Source organism: Fukomys damarensis, unplaced genomic scaffold (genome assembly GCF_012274545.1).
Source record: "Fukomys damarensis isolate Sample0158 unplaced genomic scaffold, DMR_v1.0_HiC HiC_scaffold_23, whole genome shotgun sequence".
In the NCBI taxonomy this organism is placed as follows: domain Eukaryota; kingdom Metazoa; phylum Chordata; class Mammalia; order Rodentia; family Bathyergidae; genus Fukomys; species Fukomys damarensis.
This window is the reverse complement of record NW_022900935.1, coordinates 3,003,155-3,022,145: the sequence shown is the minus strand read 5'-3', so window position 1 is coordinate 3,022,145 and position 18,991 is coordinate 3,003,155. Positions and strand designations below refer to the sequence as shown.

The following is an 18,991-nucleotide window of genomic DNA, read 5'->3' as shown; positions in this document are numbered from 1 at the left end:
TGTCATTTTTTTTTTTTTTTTTTGGTCCCCTGGCCACATCAGAGGAGGCAGGACTGAGAGTCGCAGGGAGACCCTAGCCAGATGGCCTGGCTGTGAATCCTGGCTACCTTCGCCCTGGGGCACCCTCGCACAAGGCATCTGGTGTCTCTGAGTCTCGGTGTCCTCATCTGGAGAGCGGGAGAGCAGCAGCACCCCAGTGCCCATGGAGCTGGTGGGGCGGAGTGGGTCAGGGATCTCCGGAGCCTCGAACGGTGCCTGGAGCAACGTCATCCTGGCCAAGCTGTGTGCCCTCCCCAGAGGGTAAGCTCGGGCCCCACGGTCGTCTGCGCCCTGGCATCCCGGTCCTCGCTCATGGCCTTTGGCTTTGCTGAAGCTCTTCCTTCCGCCTTGTCGGAGGGCTTTGAGCCCTCTGGCCCTTCTTTCTCACTGTTCGCTTTTATTTTCTTTATAGCAGTTCATTCTGCAAGCACTCGACGCACGGGACTGTTTGTGCTTTGCCAGGCTGGGCCAGAGACCCTGCTTCAGGGAGGGGGGCAGGGGCCGGGTCTGCTCGCTGCACACAGGGTCCCCCAGGCCGCCACCTAGGGGCACCTGGGGAGGTGCACGGGTACCATTCGAATGCACGAAATAAAGCCGAGAAGGAACGGCGCCGAATTGTTTTGGGATTCCCCCTGCGCTCTATAGTTTTGAGTTTGGAAGGTGCACGTCTTAATTACATAATTAGAGCAAAGCCCACACTTGCGAAGACGGAGCCATGTGGCTGCCCGGCTGGTCCGAGTTCAGCCAAGGCTCATTTTCTTTCTGCTCCTGTGGTTCTCCTTGGAATTTAAAAGCAAACCCCGATCACCCCCTTAGGAGAAACTTCTCTAGAAGTCAGAAACCAGCTGCTGCCTCTCCTCTTCTCTCTCTCTCTCTCTCTCTCTCTCTCTCTCTCTCTCTCTCTCTCTCCTGCTTTGCTGCCTGGCCTCCATTTCGGCCACTCCACCGCAGCCACTCACCTGCAGGGCTCTCTGCACCCCAGGGTCTCCTGGGATCCTCCTCCGTCGGATTGCTGGACGCCTCTGCTGTGTTCTCCCTGACTCCCTGCGGGGAGCCCTCACTCTCTGTGACTGGTCAGGGGCTGCCTGGTGCGCTGGTCCCTCCTGCCCCTGCCCAGCCCGGGTAACACCCCACCTCAGGCTCGCCTGCCTCAGCCTCCCTCCCGTCCAGCATTCACCCCAGCTGTGCTGGCCTCTGCTCACTGCAGAGCTGCTTCTGGTCCCCTCTGCAGGAAGAACTCATGCGGGGACACAGGTTGCCCTTCAAGGAAGCTCCCCGGGGGGACAGAGCTCTTTCAAAAGGCACTCCGGTGTGCAGAACACCCCAGAACCTGCCGGGAGAACAGATCCTACCCATGCCATCAGCAGCAGCCAAAGGGCCAAAGATATTCCCCAGGATGAGAGCATTCACAAGCCACAGTGCTTACACAGGAATTTCTGCACACCAAGCACCAGGCTAAGTACTCCTGTGCCAGCCCTCTGTCAGCCTGGCAGTCTGATCCTGTCACTTGTTGGCTCACAGTGATTTCCCAAAGAAGTCAGTGAAAGATACATCACCATGGTTACAGTGTCCTGTATTTCCTTGCAACCTTCCCTCTTTGTTTACCTGACCTTGGCACTGTGCCTACCCCAGGGCCTTTGCACTTGTTCTTCCCGCTGCCCAGTCTGTGCTCCACCACGAGTACCCACAGGGTTCTTCCTTCACTGCCACCTCCTTCGCTGCCATTGCTGGACCTTCCCTGCATGTCACCTTTGCACAGAAATCTTTTCTGAGCAAGCTATTTAAAGTTGCTACTTTGCCTCCCCTACCCCCTAATTCTCTAGTACCCTTTCGTTCTCACCACTACCATTTACATCTTGTGCACTGCATGGATCTCTGCTGGTGCCCATGGGGATGGATTCCAGGATCCCTGCAGATCCAGAACCCACAGGTGCTCGCCTTTCTTACATACGTTGGGGTGGTATTGGCACAGAGCCTGCCCACTTTGAATCTTCTCTAGATTACTTATAAAACGTAACAGAGTGTAAGTGCTACAAAAATAGTTGTTAGACTGCATTGTTTAGAGAGTAATGGCAAGGAGAAAATGTTCCAGACAGGTACAAATTTTTTTTCAAATATTTGATGGGAACAGGAGGGTTCAGGGAACCGACTGTGCCTCCCTCCCTCCCTCCCTCTCTCCCTCCCTCCCTTCTTTCCTCCTTCTTCTTGTCTTCCCCCAGTGGAACATTGGCTCCTTGAAGGTTTTTCTGGCTTTGTTCCCTGCTGTAAATGCGGGGTCTGGAGTGGAGCACACAGTAGGTCCTTTGTTAGGTACTTGAGGAATGAGCAAGCATCCTGTGGCAGGTGCAATTAATTCCGCCATGCAGATGAGGAAAGTGAAGCTCCAGGAGGCCAAATGTCTGCCTATAATTGTGCATCTGGGGTCTCTTGAGCAGCTACCTGGTGCCAGGTGTGGGGATGCAGAAATGGATCCCTGCCTGGGAGAGGTTTGCTGGCCGGAGGGGGCTTGTTCCAATTTGGACAGGACATGTTCCCAAGGAGAGGTCCCCCAGGCAGCCGTGTCTGGAGGTGGGGCTTTGGGACGGTGATTGGATTCTCCGTTGATCAGATCATAATTTGGTGGTGCTATCGTGGGCGCTAGAAACTTAGGAGATGGAGCCTAGCTGAAAAGAGCGGGTCATGGAGGTGTGACCTTGGACACTGTACTTGGTCCCTGTCCTCTCCTCTCTGTCTGTCCTGTATTCACTGGTTCCTGGCTGCCATGATGTTTCTGTCTTGACGTAGGCGTAAAGCAGTGGAGCTACCTCACCACCGACTGAAACCTCTGAACCATGAGCCGGAATGAATTTCTCTCCACTGACTTTCACAGCGTACTGACCAGGAAGGCGGACCAGACGACACACACACAGCCTGGCGTGCGTCAGGGAAGCATCCTGGAGGAGGTGACCCCTGAGCCGAATCTTAGAGGATGCCAGGTCTTTGTCAGGTCCAGAGGGGCTGCCCAAGCTACCCAGAGTGACAGAGGACAGAGAGGGAGTGTGGGCTTTGCTCCGGGAGCTGTCTCGTTTGGCTGGGGTGGAAGAGTGCACAGGGGTGATGGAGGTCAGCAAGCTGGAAGGCAGGGGTGAGAGGTGGGGAGCAGGGGTCTCCCTGTGTCCCGAGGGCCAAGCTAGGGTTGTGGCTTTGACTTCCAGGGCTCAGAACCCTGGGGCACAATGGAATCCACATTGGGGTTTGGGACTGAATGCCCCCAACCGTGGTGGGGAGAGGCCTGGTTCAGGGTAGGACTCGGAATGGTGTCTACAGGCGCCCCATTGCCAGGGTCACCGTGGCGCACAGGGGGAAAGGGGCCCGGCTTTGAGTTTCTCCACCTCTGGCCCAGAACCTTGCAGTCGTGCACGTGACACAGCTGACACTGGTAACAGGAGAGCGGCGAGGACGGATGAGACCCACAGGGAAGCCGGGGCACAGAGCCGGGTGACCACACGTAACCAACCGCGCTCACATTCAGCCGCTCCTGGCCGCGGTTCCTACTTGGGGGAAGGAATTTAATACAGAGTTCATTTTGATTATGGAGGATCCGGAACTTTCCTGAGAATGGACAAGGTATCAAAGGAGCCCCTGTGACTCAGTCCCTAGCCCCGTGACTGTCCAGCCCCGGTCAGCCCTCCTTCCACTCCCTGGCCCTTAATTTAAAGCAGACCTCGAAGATCCCCTCGTTCCTTCATAAATACTTCACCACGAGCACCATTAATAATACACACGGTGACTGCTGTGCGAAGAACCACTCCAGCCAGGCATCTCCGGAGGAATTGGCTCTGCTGGCCTGGGCCTGCCCGGGAAATCTTCTAGACCGGGATCCACGCACATGAGAGGAGCTGGGGTGCCGCTCAGGGAAAGGCCGTGGGTGTGAACAGCAGGACACCCCCAGATTAAGTGCTACGGTCTCATTATAAATAGAGACACTTGTTTTTTGGAACTAGGATGGAGGCAAGAGGTAGGAGCCCCGTTTGTTGGTTAAACAAGCAATCCAATAAACAAGACCCAAGACAAACCCATCTGCCACCTGTAGTGGGGGGAGCAGGGAGGGTGTGGGGCGCAAGGCCGCTTGGACAAGGGCTGAATTCCCAGCCTAGCCGAGCACCTCTGGGTGTACAGCCCTGAGGGGGCCACGTGTGCTCTCTGTGCCTCCGTTCTCTGTTGGATCTGGGCCTGACAAGGACGATGGGCTGCACTGCACAGGGGGACCTGGGAGGCCAGGCCGCTCCTGTGACTTTAGGTGGAACTGCTGACCGGGCAAAGGAAGTCGCAACTCAGCGGCGGAGGGAAATGTGTCTTCTGCGGCCCATTACACAGCAGAGGTTTGGGACATGGTTTGCTTAAATCTATCACCGATTGCAGATCTGTCGCTGTTTATGATGCGGCTTTAATCGGGGCTGATTCTCCGAGCCGGCTGGAGGGCCGTCACAAGGACAGAGTGGGGGCCTAGGGCTTGCGTTGTCCCTGGGTCAGGCTCTTGGCTGGTCACATCCTGGCTGCATCCCTGAACAAAAGCAAATTGTTGCTTTTATCCAAACCTCAGGTTCCCCATCTGTAGAACGGGGAGAGTGCTTGGAGGCAGGTTCCAGAGTACTCTAAGAGGTGGCCCAACTCACTGGTCCACCCAGCCAGGATTTATTAGGCACCCACTATGTGCTTGGCAGTAAACACCATGTCAAGCTCTGGGCATTATGCTGAGAAGACAGATGGTCCTCTCGATCTCTCAGAGCCCCAGTCCAGGGAGGAAGGTGGATGTCACTGGGGTTATCTCAGGAGGAGGAAGACTGGAGAAGTTGCAAAGCAGGGCCCTTTGACATCTGGAGCGACACTCCCCTATTGCTGAGAATAAATGGAAGTGAGCCGGTGAAACTGGAGCTGGGGCCATGAAGGGGATCAGCATGTGCAAAGGCCCTGAGGTGAGAAGAAGCCTGGATGGAGTTCCCTGTATAGACAGCAATGGGAAGAGTGGTTCAGGACGACCCTGGGTCCTGGGTCCCGATCTGATCAGAGGGCCCTTAAAGCTTCATCACAGGATCGGGCAGCCACTGAGGTGGGGAGGTATGGGATCGGTGTCTGTACTCCTAATGCTCCTGTGACTGATCAGGGGAGAATGGGTAGGGGAGGGCACAAGGGACAGCAGGGAGCCCAGCTGTGGGCCTGAGTGAAGTTGTCAGCGCACAGGTGGCAGTTGGAGCCACGGGCTTGGATGAAGTCACCCAAAGGGAAGATGTGAGGGGACCGAAGACAGTTTCTGGTGGCTGTGTCCCAGGAGGAGCCTGTGGGAGGAGGAGCGGAGAAGGTGCTGGGAGTGCGGGGAGAGCAGAGCCGGCGGCCAAAGAACATCAGGAGCCTCGACTGCTGACTGCTGCTGGGGGATCCGGGGTGACAGGACCCGAGATGGCCCACTGGGCAGGGGCAGAAGAGCTGATGGGAGAGAGGCAGAGAGACGCAGGCTGGAGCAGTCCAGGGGTGGGCGTGGGGGCGGGAGACTGAGGAACAGCTCCAAATATATCGGCAAGGGGGCGGAAGGAGGGACTGGTGGGCGGGAGACTGAGGAACAGCTCCAAATATATCGGCAAGGGTGCGGAAGGGGAGGCACTGGAGGAGACGGGAGTGTGCCGGGGGGCCCCGGGGAGATGGGCCTTCAGCAGGGCAGGTACAGGTGGCAGGAGAAAGGTCTGGTGTGGGAGTTGGCATCTGACGGTGTGTGTATCTGTAAGCCGCCAAGGAGCAGTTGAGGGCCGTGGTGTGGAGTTGGGTGAAGATACAGGGGAGAAGCCGCGCAGACCCCTGGGCAGAGAAGCAGCTGCCACTGAGGTCAGCGCACCTCCTGAGGCCCAGCCACCGCCATGCCGACCTTCTTGTCCCTCAGAGGCCACCATGGCCTCTCCTGGCCCAGCTGTGGCTCGGCTCTCTGAGTTTCCCTGAAGCAGTAAACTGTTACTTCAAACAAAACCTGGCAGGGAGCACGCTATGTGCAGACAGAAGCGAGGCTCCCGACGTGGGAGCCGGCGTGGAAGGCTTCGCCCTCCTCTCTGGGGTGACCCTGTGGCCTCTCCGCAGTCAGGGGCTCCCTGCAGAGAATCGCACCAAGGTAGGAGTCAGGGTCTGGGCTCCTCATCGCCACGTGTTAGGGCCAAGCTGTGTGCCTGGATTGCCTTGACTGCAAAATGGGGGTAAAACGTCAGAGTGAGACAGAAAACCGGACCAGATGACCTGTGCGCGTGTGGGGATCTGGATGCCCACTCCGAGCTCCCGGGATGTGGGGAAGGTACCCCTGCCTTTCTTTATGTAGGGGCTGCTCCGTCGCCATCGTAGCTGCTGGTGTAGAATCTGGATGTGACCCCAGGCTGAGCCGAGGCCTGTGCCCGCTGGGTGAGACCGAGGCCTGTGCCCGCTGGGTGAGACCAAGGCCTTTACTCTTCAACTCGAGGTGGCTGCCCACGGAACCCGTGCCTTCCCATGCCAGGGCTATGCGCTGGGGCAGCTGGATGGGAGAGAGCACGAAGGGCGCATGCACAGGGGACCAAGAGTCCTGCGCCAGCTCCAGGAGGCCTTAGAGGCAGGCGGAGCAGAAGCTGGGCAGCGTCTGGGCCTCCCCTCCCGCCACAGGGCCCTGGGCGGGAATGGGGCTATCACAAGCAGCTGTGGCTGAACTTGCCACAACAGGTGTTTTGTTTATTTTGACTCTTCCTTTCCCTTCCCTTCCCTTTTTTCTTCCTTTTTTAACTGCAGTGCTAGGGATTGAACCTAGGCCCTTCACACTGAGCTACACCCCCAGGCCTTTCTCTATTTTTTTTCTCTCCAGACATGGTCTTGCTAAGTTCCTGAGTTGCCCAAGTTGGGCTCAATCTTGCAATCCTCCTGCCTCAGCCTCCCAGAGTGCTGGGATCATGGGCATTTGCCACCATACCTGACTCGTCCTAAATTTTTATTGTTACTTTTTGTGGTGCTGGGGTGGAACTTGGAGCCCCAGCATGCGAGACGAGCACGGTACCGGTGAGTCACGGGCGGGTTTGGTATTTCCCAGCAGACGCATCTGCTTTTCCGTTTTAGGTCAGAGAGGCCTCCTCTGGTGGCCCTCGCCAAACCTTCAGCAAACTGGACGCATGCAGGTGCCTGGGCCCCAGGGGATGCTGGGAGCAACTGAGGCAAAGGGTTGCCTTGCCCTTGACCTAGGCTGTGTGCTGACACAGCACAGGAGGGGAGAGAGCCTGAGAGGAGACAGGGAGATTGAGGGTTTCGTCGCAGAGAACTGGAGCAGGAGGCCTCTGCCTGTTTGGAAGCCAGCTCTGAAGAGGACAGGGAGGCTCGGTAACGGGGTTTGTGGACGTTCTCTGAGGTCACTCCGCCGGGCACCAAGTATACAAGGTGGACGGAGGCCAGGTGGCAGGTGTCCCTGCGGGTGACCCGGGCTGCGCACGTAAAGCCCTGGGCCAGCGCCCGATGCGTGAAAGTCACCCCCGTCTGCCGTGTAAGAGCGCAGATCTGCCCTATATGAGTGGGTACCGAGGGGCAGTGTTATTTCCACAGGGCAAAGACTTGGACAGAGCAGGCCCAGGGTGGGGGTGGCTGCATGCTAATTGCATCCGGGTCCCTCCAGTGAGGGCAGCGGCGGTGAGGCAATTAACACAGAGCGTGGGGTGGGAGCTGTCACTTTTCCGGCTGGCGAGCTCATCCCATGTACGAAGACAGCGTGACTCTGGACTTTGCACCTTTCTTTTCCAATAAAAACACCTGGAAAGGGTAAGGCACTTTTCTTCTCACCACACACCCGGGCTTGGCGGGTTTTAAGATCAAATTTCTGTCACCACCTACTCCCTGGAGAGCTCGGACGGAGCTGGCTCCAGCGTTCAGGAAAAATATAGAGGGACACAGAGAAGACCAACAGCGTGTTTGGGCGCAGGTATGTGGCGAGCCATCATGGTGAGCCGACCCAGGCCTGAGAAGACCAACAGCGTGTTTGGGGTCGTAGGTATGGCGAGCCATCATGGTGAGCCTTGACACAGGCCTAGCCATGATTGAACTTGGGTCACCTCGCTGGCACGGACGTGCTCTCGCCCGTAGCCACGGGCGAGTTCAGCTGGTAGCAGATGTAACCCATAATGGTGGTTGTTGTTTCCCTCTGGAATGTGTGGGCGGTACCCTCGCTCCCATGCAGCCCTCGCTCCCGTGCAGCTGGAGAGTATAAAAGGGAGAGGTTCTGTAATAAAGCAAGCAAGGAACTTGAGAAGAAAGGTGCCTCCCGTCTCTCTGTCCTCATCCTTTCAGGTTTAGGACCTGCTGGCAGGATCCTGACATCGTGGCTTGCGACAGTAGGGTCAGGCTGTTCTTCGGGCCCCCCTCGGGGTGGTACGGCCTCTCTCGGTGGCCAGGGTGGCCAAAACCTCCCCTGCTGGGTCAGCTGGATGAACCAGGCAGGTTGCCTCGGAGACAGCACAGAGCCACTAGCTCTTTGTGGAGGGACCAAGGCTGAGCCACTGGCATAGTCCTCGGCACCCCCTCCTTGTGCCCTCCTCCAGGGCTTGGGAGAGCTCCTCACCCCCTCGGGTGGGTGGGGCCTGCTCACTTCCGGTAGGTACCTCAATGGGAAGTAACTGAACACCAGGCTTGCCCAGAACCCTTAGCGGCTTTGTGCCTCTTTGCCAGGATCCCTGACTGCTGGGACAGCCCAGGTGCCGGAAAGGGAGGTGGACGAAGAGCAGACCCCGCAGGACCTGCCCCAGCTGCGTTGAATGAATGAGAAAGAAGCCTAGTGGCTTGAATCCGTCTGGGATGTTTCCGGGCTGTTTGTCAGTGCAGCAGGTACAGCTTCTGACTGCTGCAGAAACGACTTCGTCTCTCTGGACTCTTCACTTTCCAGGAAGGTGAGAGGTTGGACCTGTGCCCACGCCTCTTCCGGGTCTCACCCTCCCTACCTCTGCAGGGGAGCCACGGGGGATTTTTATCTCCACGCACCCCGGAGTGTTACACCTGCTCCAAAGCTCAGCGCTCAGGCTACCCGGGTGGCCAGGGTCTCCCAGGGTGGGTGGGTCCCTCCCTCTGCCACAACACTTGAGAGGAGCCCCACTCCCCACACCCATTACAGCTGCCTTCCAGCTCCCCGGGACTGGGATCCTGCTGTTCTTATCCTTCTAGGGAACCCAGGACCTGGCGCCCAGTAGGTGAGCAGCAAATGTTTCACTCACCACCCAACTACTCTTGCACCCTGCAGGCCCTCCGACTGCAGCCGTAGGCTGAATGTTCTTGCTTTCAGGGCTGGGAGGATTCGGCAATGACCAAGCAGCTGAAAAAAATGTTCCAAATGGGTAAGAGGAGCAGAGTCCTCTAGTTTTCTAAAGCGCTAGAAGGCTCCAGAAGGGGAGCTGCTCTAAGTAGATGGCTGAGGGGATTTTGCTGAAAGGTGGCATCTGAACTAGACGAGGAGAACCCCGCATGTGGGCACAGGAAGGGAAATGTGTCTCAGCCTGGAGATACTAAATAAAGGGGTGGACAGGGGTGGGGTTTGGATGCTGAATTTCTTAGGTGGCCAAAGCCAGTTGTCTCTGCTCTCCAAGATGACAGCGTTCTCTCACAGAAGGTACCAGACGCCGACCTGCACCTCTCCCACCCAAGGTCCAGAGGTTATGCACAACTCCGCAGCGAGTCTTTCAAGAACCCTTCATTCAGACTCGTCCGTGGTTGGCAGGCAGCTCCTGGCCAGACCCATTGCTGTCGAGGCCCGAGTCCCTCTCCTTCTCCCCTGCCCTTGTCACCTTCTTTGATTTTTGCAGCTTTCTGAAGGTGCTGGCACCATAATTGGATATTTCAGCCTTTCTGGAAGATCCCCTCCACCACCACCCCCACGCACGTACTTTTTCATCTCAAGGCGATGGTTCTAATGAGGAAGTGCCAATTAGTGAGTCAGAGGGCAGGCGGGGGACTGCGGCAGTCGGCCCTGGCCAGCCACGCGGGAGGTGCTGAGCTCCCTGGCCTCCCCGCCTGCTCTCAAGCCCACAATCAGCCTGAGACCTGGCTTTCCCTGGGGAAGCAGCTGGAGGTGCCGAAGCCGGGCGTGAGGCAGAGGCAGGGCAGACGCTGGAGTCTCCTGTGTGCTGTGCTGGGAGCCTGAGCAGGCAGAGGCCTTGAAACCCCATGGGTCTGGGCTCTCTCTGCAACAGCGCCAGCTCCTGGGTGGCTTTGGCTTGGAACCCGCCCTTTCTGAGCCTCGGCTTCCTTACCTGGAAAGGAGGAGGCCATGGAGGTGTCGCCAAGCGGAACTGTGATGCCGTCTGCCAGGTTTTTGGTGTGTGGAAGGTGCAGAGAGATGGGAGTCCGGGCTCCGGGCTCCCTCTGACCTCATCCTGCAGGGACACAGAGGAGATGGAGGCTCAGATGGGACATGGCCTGCTTCCCTCCTGTCCCACCTGCCCCATCCTGGGGCAGCCACACTGTCAGAGCTCCAGGAACAAGAGGGAGGGAAAAGGGATGGGTCACCCTCTCTCTTCTAGCCCAGCAGGGTCAGAGCTGCCTCTGAGAGTCCTGTTAATGTGCGTGAAGTGGGCGGGGGGCCCAGGTTTCTGGTGCATGCAAGCGCATGGCGTGTGTGTGTGTGTGCATCGTACATGTTGGGGGCTCTTCACAGAGACCTGAAATAGGTAGCTTGTCTCCATGGCGGGGGCTTTTCCAAAACTGTCCTGGTATAGCATTTGTGAATTTCTGTGGTTGTTGAAATACTCTGCTGAGGCTACCTTTAAGCTCTGAGGGGACAGGGGAGAGGTGTGCACGTTGGCTCTCAGGGCAGCTGCGGCTTACCTGCAGCACCTCTGGGTCTCTCTGGTACCTTCTTGTGACCTGCAGCCCCCAGCCCTCAGTTCTCCACATCCACTGTGCACTGTCAAAGGCCAGCGTCACCTCTGGGCACAGCCAGCGACTTGCTGAAGTTGCAGGCCGCTCCCAAGGCGGTGTGAGTGACAGGAGGCTCAGCATGACCGGCCAGAGGCTCTGGGTGACTCTTTGTGGCTTTCAGAGCATGCCTGGCCCCCTTGATGGGTGATTTCTTCACTTGTCCAGTCCTTGGGAATCACGCTGTCTGTAGCATCACTATTCTCCGGATAGGAGAGGTGAAGTGTGCTCCTTCCAAAGTGCTCTGTTACCGGCACCATCCTGGGGGCGTGTCCCTCAAGCCAGGCAGTTACTTTTGGGTTTATAGTGTTACTATCCAATGAGTGCTTATTGAGCATTTACTACGTGCCAGGCATGTCCTGGACACAGGAGGGAGCATATAGATAAGCAAACTAAAGAAGCCCACCTTTGTGGGGCTGCGTTCTAGCAAAATGAGACAGACAATAATTTGCCCAGAATAATTTTTTGGAGGAACTGCAGATGCTTCATACAGACACGAAATTTTTCCTAAAGTGGGACCCCAGCCCTGAAGTGGCAGCTGCTGACCGCGTGCTGTGACCGCTCCCCTCTGACACCTGTCCCGCGCTGGCTGTTTTAAAGAGGGGCCCCGCATGTTTCCAGCTCTGCAAGCTGGTGCGCCATTCCCGGTGGCTGCTGTGACACGTTTGCACACCTTGGTGTCTTAGACACTAGATGTGTTTTCTCTCTGGAGGCCGGAAGTCTGAACTCACCGTCCCTGGGCCAAAACTGGAGGGTCTGTGAGGCCGTGCTCCCCCCGGGGCACCGAGGGAGACATCAGCTCTGGCACCCTGGGGCTCCTGGCTGCTCCCCCGTCTTCACGGTGGGATCTTTCGTTTCCTCTCTAACCCCTTCACCTCTCTCCTCTGTATCCGTCAGATCCACCCCTGCCTCCCGCTGGTGTGGCGCCCTGAGCCCACGCAGATGGCCCAGGAGGATCTGCCCATCTCAGGACCCGGAACAAAGACTCTTTTGCCGTGAGGCAGCACTCAGGCCCCAGGGTCTGCGGGTGGCGTCTCTCGGGGGATCCCACAGCAAGCAGGCAGCACACCTGGGACCCGGACCCTGGTCTTCTCAGGCTCTGCCGCACTGGACGCGCCCACTTTCCGCTCGCAGGTGTGTGGCCCGCAGACGGCAAGCGGAAGGTGATGCCTCACGCTCGGGCTCCTGCAGGCTCCTCCGCCACGAGTCTTTCCCCGTGTTAGGGCCCGGGAAGCCTCCTAGGCCACCCCGGTGGCTCTGCGCTGGGCCCTTCTGCCTCCGCCTCCGCGTTCTCCAGCTCTTAGCTTTCAAACAGAGTCCGCCGAAGGCTAATTTTCAGCAGCTTGCCGCCGTTCGGCTCCATTTGTTGCCCGCGACACTGTGAAAGCTCCCGCTATCGATTCTGGGCTGTATTAACTTTCTTTTTTTTTCCTCCCCCCCCCCCGCCCCCGCCCCAGCTCTCTAGCAGCTTTGGGTCCAGCAATTAGGTGTTGGCGGGGACAGTGCGGGTGGCTGCCGCTCTTTCAATTACCGTCACAGTGAGTACAACTTGCTCTCCAGCCGGAGTCCCTGCCGCCTGCGCAGAGAACACTGCTTGAACGCCTCTCCTCTCCGCCTAGCCGCGCCACTCTGGCTCCTGATCAATAAGTCTATCACCCCCTGGGCTCCCCTGGGACCACCCGGGCTTGCTAATTGGTCCGGGACGGGGCTGGTGGAGACGTGTGACCGTGGGGGAGGGCAGACGGACCCAGGCCTCGCCTCCCCTCCTGCCCCCAGGGTGGCAGGGCCCCTTCCCACCCTTGGGATTAGGGGAGGGGACTCTTGCTTTGGAAAAAAAAAATTCCTTCAAGTTGCACGGTGGCGATTCGTGACTCCTCCCCATTAAAATTGTCACAAAGCAAAGAGACACACGCAGGTGCTTTAAGGCTAGGTACTCAGGTGTAGAGGAGAATGGTTTTTACCCTGCCTCTTGCACTAGATTGCTCTGTGGCCTTGGGCAAGCCGCTTAGCCTCTCTGAGCCTGCTCTTGTTGTCATCACAAAGTGAGCACACTGCCCCCGCCCCTGTAGGCTGCGGGCACAGTTCAGTGAAATGACAGCCCAGAATAGCACATCAGCCAGCGGAAGTGACAGCTGAAGTCCTGTGTGGAGGGTGAGGCGAGGCAGGCCTGAGTTAGGGTCCTGGGCCTGCCACTTGCGTGGCCACAGGACCTTGAGAAAGTCGCTCTCTGTGCCTTGTTTCCCCGTCTACAAAATGGAGGAATAGTGCCCGCGGGTCTTGGCTGCGTAGGCTCTCCCCAATCCACGTCCACGCTCTTCCCCATCTCCTGGTAGCCTATAGTGCGGGCACTGCCGGGTGGGCCCGAGAGGTCAGCACCCACGGAGTCTGACAGCAGGGTGGCCCCTGGCACACACAGCCATGATGGCGACAGTGAAGGTGTGGAGGGAGGGGTGGGAGGAGGAGGAGGTGGCTAATTATTGTTCCTGTGGTCGTTGCTGTTATTTTCCTATACTACAACCCACGGCAAGGGTGCCTGGCAGTGCCCAGCACATAGTAGCCGCTCATTAAATATTGAGAGCCTGAGAAAATGAGCAAGTCAGAAATGGCACTCTCATTTCAAAGAAGAACAAAGCAAGATGGTGAGAGGCCAGAGGTCTCGACCCCAGAAGGCAATGCCAGGCTGGAGCCCTGTCCACAGGCTGCCAGTGCCTGGCCCCACTCTTTGCTCGGGAAAGGAAAAGGAGGACAGACGGTCACTTGGGGATGAATTTTAAAGGCTAGGGACCCTAGGGACAGGAAGAGGGTAATCAAGTCACAAGGATGTCACAAGTCTCAAGGGGAGGTCTCTTCCCGCTCCGTGCTGAGCCCCTGTCCTGGCTGGGCCTCTGCCCGAACAGGGGGAGAGGAAGGTGTCAACTGCTCCAGCCTCCCTGATGGTGAAGCTCCAGGAGCCCAAGGCCTTCTGAGCTGCAGGACCCAGCTTACCTGTCACCACAGTCTCGCAGTTACCAGGGGGACTCGTGACAGCAGTGCCCCATCCTCACAACAAGGTAATGGGGCCTCTCAGGGGCTTTTTAAGAAAACAAAACGGAAGAAAAATTAATTCTGGGAATAGTAGGTCAGTTTATCAGAGTGGCATGGGAGCCAGGGTGGAACGCGAGGCCACACGGGGAACCTTCTCTCGGGGGGGGGGGAGGCTGGACACGGGCAGGGAGTGGGCCTCCAAGAGCTGCTGAGCCCAGGGACCCTGGCTGAACCTGGACACCGATTCCAGGAAGGGAAAGAGGCACAGGAGAGGCTTTAAAGGAACAAGCTGCCCACCGAGTGTGGTGCATTCCGGTAATGCCAGCTCTCAGGGAGGCTGAGGCAGGAAGATCACCAATTTGAGGCTGACCTGGACTGCAGAGGGAGACGCTGTTTCACCCCCACCCCTGCCGAAAGAAACAAGGTGTCGCCTACACTGCAAGGTCCTCCTGCTGCCTCCAGCTCAAGGGCTGCATGGATGGGCATTGTCACGGCAGGGACACCCCTGTGGTCCCCACAGTGTCCTGGCAAGAGAAGCTGTGCCACCCCACCTCAGGGCTGGACACGGAAGCCGGGGTATTTGTCTATGTGGGTGGCTGAGCTGGGTCAGCGAGGAGACCTGGGTGCCTTCAAGCTGCTCCCAAAGCATCTGTGAGTCTGTCCAGTGCCCGAGGAGGCCACCTCCATGGGCCACCAGAGGCTGAAGAGATGCGGGGACCTCTGAGCCTGCTCTGCACTCCCTCAGGAGTACCTGTGCTGACCATCACACGACGGTCCCACAGATGAGCCCCGGGCCCCTCTGTGCCCGGTGTGCCAGGGGGATGCTGGCACAATGAGGGTGCCATCTCCGCGAGGGCTCGGGCTTGTTCTATTCTGGGGGTTCCCAGGTGCTCCTTTCCCTCAGACGAGATTCTCAACCGTTGCAGGTGACATTACTTGAACGCTTTTAATTGACATCATTAGCAACTTTGTTTAATATCCAGGCTGTAGTTGACATCATCATCCTTTTACCTGAAGCAGCGGCAGTGAAAGGAAAGGTTTTTGAAATCAAAATGTAATTGCTTATTGAATCAGGTAAGATTGCATTCAGATGCAGAGACAGGAAATTCAACAAATACAGGTTTATTTTTTGCACTGAATATGGAGTCCAGAATTAAGCAGTCCAGGTGTAGCAGAAGAAAGTTATCAAGAGTGTAGATTTATTCGATCTTTCTGCCCTGCTATCCTGGGCATATGGCTTTTGGCTTCTTGGTTGCAAGATGGCTGCTGCACTGCCAGACATTGTGTCTACATCCTAGGCAGGAAGAGGCTGGAAATGGAGCAGTGGGTACATCTGGAAAATTATTGGCATAAATCTTCAGACTTCTAAAGGCCATCAGGTGTCTCATGTCCATTCTGGGTTGCAAAAGAGGCTGAATGAAGTTAGTTGTCTGAAGGCAAGAACGAAGGACAGATACAGGAGGGTCTGCCCTCACTTATATAGCAGGATTAAAAAGTGCAACTTATTCCTTTAATATCTGACATCAGAGTCTCCCTGGGGAAAACGCTCTTTGTTTTGGAAAATATTTTGACAGTCTTCTGTGGGTGGAAGATAAGACCTAGAGAGCAGGAAGCATCTGTGAGCGGTAGATAGTTAAGCTCCCAGCTCGGATACGCATAGGCGGAGTGGGAGAGGGGCAGGATGGTGAGAAACCAGAGCCAAGGAAGGCGGCCGCCGGCTGCCGCTGGGGGAGCGCACTTGTAAGAACGGAGATTTCCAGCGGCTGGCCCAGATCCTCCGTCCAGTCTGCTACACTTGGAAAAGCCTTGCAAATTATTCTTGCTAGGGAAGGAGGTGGGGCTCAGGCCTGGGAAAGGAACATTGCATGGGGGAAGAAAGGGGAGCCCTAAAATGATCAGGAATGGGCTGTAGGAAACTTGGGGAGGACACAGATGTCCTGGGAACATGATGCAGGATGTATCAGTTATCTACTGCCGCGTAACGAACCATCCCCAAATGAAGTGATTTAAAACAACATTGTTTATCTCGAGACTCTGCCGGGCCAGGTGCTTTCACATCTACCTGGGAGGTGACATTTTCCATCCTTGGCAGACCCAGGCGGATGCTGGGGCTGATCGTGGGGTGGATTTCTGGTTGTTTTCAAGGCAAGTGTTATTTTTTCAGAAGGATTACGAAGTCACATTGAATTCCCAGAATATCAGACCCACCCACATCCAAACATGAGAACAAGAACATGTTCTGGGCCAAATATAAATGCATTTTTAATTATCTGCACCAGTGCTCCCTCCCATTAGTGAGAAAGTGAGAGTTGAGTGTACAGTGTTTACAATAACAATCCCAGGCACGGAAGTTTGACTTTCAAAATGACTCCCCATCTCTCCTGCCGTTGGATTTGCATGAGCGGGGTGTGGGTGAGCTTGGGCTGGCGTGGGGGACCTTGCCCTATTTTGAGTGAGTAAACGAAAACTCTGGGCCAAAGTCTCAGTGGGGCTGAGCTTTGGAGGCCCGTCCTGGGCGTCTTCCTTGTTCAGGGAGAGTAGTCCCCCGGCTGCACCCAGGGACGACGGGGTGGTCGGAAAGCACGAAGGTACCTGGGCAAAGCCCAGCTTGGCCACTTCTTAGCAAAGGCTCTCTGGGCCTCAGTTTCCCCAACACCGACATGGGGATGCACCCTTCTTTTGCAAGGGTGTTGTGGGGATCCCAGGGCTGTACCTGCCACGGTAGTACCCAGAGTGCGCCTGGCGATGCTGGCGCCCAGGGAATGCAGTGCCCTTCTACTTGTCTTCTGTGGCGAGTCAGGCTGGCAAGGCGCTGCCACACTCTGCATGGCCCCGGGAGTGTCCCTGCGTTTGATCTCCTTGGGAACGGGGCAGGAAGGGAAGGAGATGAAGAAAGGAAAGAAGCGGACAGAGGCAGGGGCCTGGAGCTCGCTGAGGGGGACATTAACAGGCCAGGTGCTTAAGCCTGGAACCCCACGGCCATTGGGCTGGGAGCGTCCAGATTGTCCCTGGCGGTCACCAGCTGCATTCCTCCAGGATGCGCGGGGGAATTGGAACCTCAGCAGGAATCAGTGGGGAGCGGTGCGCTGCAACCTGCATCAGCAGAAGCCATGGCGAAGGAGAGGCCAGGACAGAAACTTGCTGTGTGGGCCCAGGAGGCTCTCCCTGCACCCCTCCCTGTGACCTTAGCCGCCTCCTGTCTTTCCCCCTAGTACTGGAGTTTGAACCCAGGTCCTTTGCACTGAATTACATTCTGCGGGTTTTTTGTTTTTTGTTTCATTTTTTGAGACAACTCTTGCTAAGTTGCCCAGGCCAGGCTCAAAATTGTGATTCTCCTGCCTCAGCCTCCCAGAGTGCTGAGATTATAGGAGTAAGACAGCATGCCTGGCTCCTCCTCGGGCTTTTCATTCTGGAGCCATCACCCTCGACTAAGTGGTTTTCTGGGAGAAAGCTGAGCGCACGGCTGAGCTGGCCATGTGGCTTTGGGCAAATGTTTCAGCTTCTCTGAGCCTGAGTTTTGTCATCTGCAGGCTGTGTATGAGGATCCTGGGGCTGCTGTAAGGAGTTTCCACAAATTTAGCAGCTTGGAACAACATGTTCGTTCTCTCACTGTCCTGGAGGCTGGAAGTGTGGGCTGAAATGACAGCGTCAGCAGGCTGTGCTTCTGAAAGCTCCAGGGAACCGTTCCTCGCCCCCATCCTCTGGGGGTGGGAGTGTGCCGAGGCTTGCGGCCCTGTCACCCGGGCTTCCGGACAGCATCGAGCCTCTTCTGATGCCACTTCTATCGCTGTGTACCAGCAGGTCAGGTCTCCCTCTCGGAAGGATGCAGGTTCTGGTGTTTAGGGCCTGTTAGATAATCCGGGGTAATCGCTCACCTTAAAATCCGCACCTGCCCATATTTGTAAAGACTTCTCCAAGGTCACGATGGCTGATTGGCTGCACACTGCCTGGAACCCAGGTGCTGGGAAAGGGGGCCTGCTCCTCCCGGGAGGAAGGCCCTTCCAGACTCCAGGCAAGGCCCGCTACCGGAAGGGGAGGGCCGCCTGGGCGCAGGAGACGGGCAGGACAGCCGCGGCTGGCGGGGACGCCGAAGCTGGAGTGTGCTGGGCTCTGCCAGCTTGGGCAGGGTCCAAGGACACCAGGGGAAAGATGCTCATGAGCTGGGTTTGCAGCCGGCATCCGGGCCTGACCTTCGGGTGACGCTCCGACTAATCAGGATGAGTCTGGGGCTCCCCTCTGCACGCCCCCAAATCTTGGCCAAACCCAGTCACTGCACCATGATTCCATCTCAGAACCAGAGACTTCATGCTGCCAGCGCTTCATGCTGTTGCCTCTTCTCTTTGTTTTTCTCCTTTGCCTTTCTCTTGCCTACCTCCTCATCCTCATTGCTTCCTTCTCCTTCAAGCAACTGCTTTGCTTTTATTTCAGGACCCCTGAAATGTGGGGGATACATTTGTCTTTCTTGCTTTGGCCACTAGGAAGCTCAAACCCAGCCAGCAACCCAACTCGACCCAACTCTACAGAATGTGACTTGTTGTAAGTTAAGAAAACTCAGCGTCCCTTCCTTTTCTACCCTTGCCTTTCTTGGTCCCGACTTTGCATCTATCCATTGTATCTGATTACATGTATTTTGAAACTTGCCTCAAGTCTTGTGCGTGCATGTGGTGGAACAAGATAGGATTATATAAACAAATCAACAGAATCAATAGAAGACGTGTTTGGGGTTGGCTTTAAGATGGAGAATTGCTGTCTGGCACTGGGGTTGGAAAAGAGTGAGCAAGTTGGAGAATTTGCGGTTTGTCCTCTGGGAAGGCCAGTGGTCGTCCTCAGCTTTCCTGCGGGGTGAGTCTGAATGTTGTCCCAGAGCGGCGAACCAGCTGGCTGGGGTTGGAGGACATACACGACAATTCCCATGAGGGGCCCTTGTAGGTCGTTTGGCTGCATTATGGATTCAGGTCAGGCTGGGTCCAAGGGCTCTGCAGGGCGAGTGGGGCCCCTGCCTGGT

The 18,991-nt window shown here is 56.7% G+C and overlaps 1 long non-coding RNA gene across 3 annotated transcripts; it reads left to right on the top strand.

The window, feature by feature from the left end:
* Positions 1-8,503: 8,503 nt before the first annotated feature.
* On the top strand, positions 8,504-18,607 carry LOC104855373. Of its 3 annotated transcripts, none has more exons than XR_002025051.1 (7): positions 8,504-8,652; positions 8,728-8,945; positions 9,217-9,242; positions 11,860-12,096; positions 12,420-12,500; positions 13,860-14,012; positions 17,517-18,607. It is a non-coding gene; the product is annotated as an uncharacterized LOC104855373 (long non-coding RNA). The 3 variants fall into 3 exon arrangements; XR_002025052.1 differs by lacking the exons at positions 9,217-9,242; positions 17,517-18,607 and adding exons at positions 9,293-9,386; positions 14,237-15,004; XR_778390.2 differs by lacking the exon at positions 17,517-18,607 and adding an exon at positions 14,237-15,004.
* The last annotated feature ends 384 nt before the right edge of the window (positions 18,608-18,991 follow it).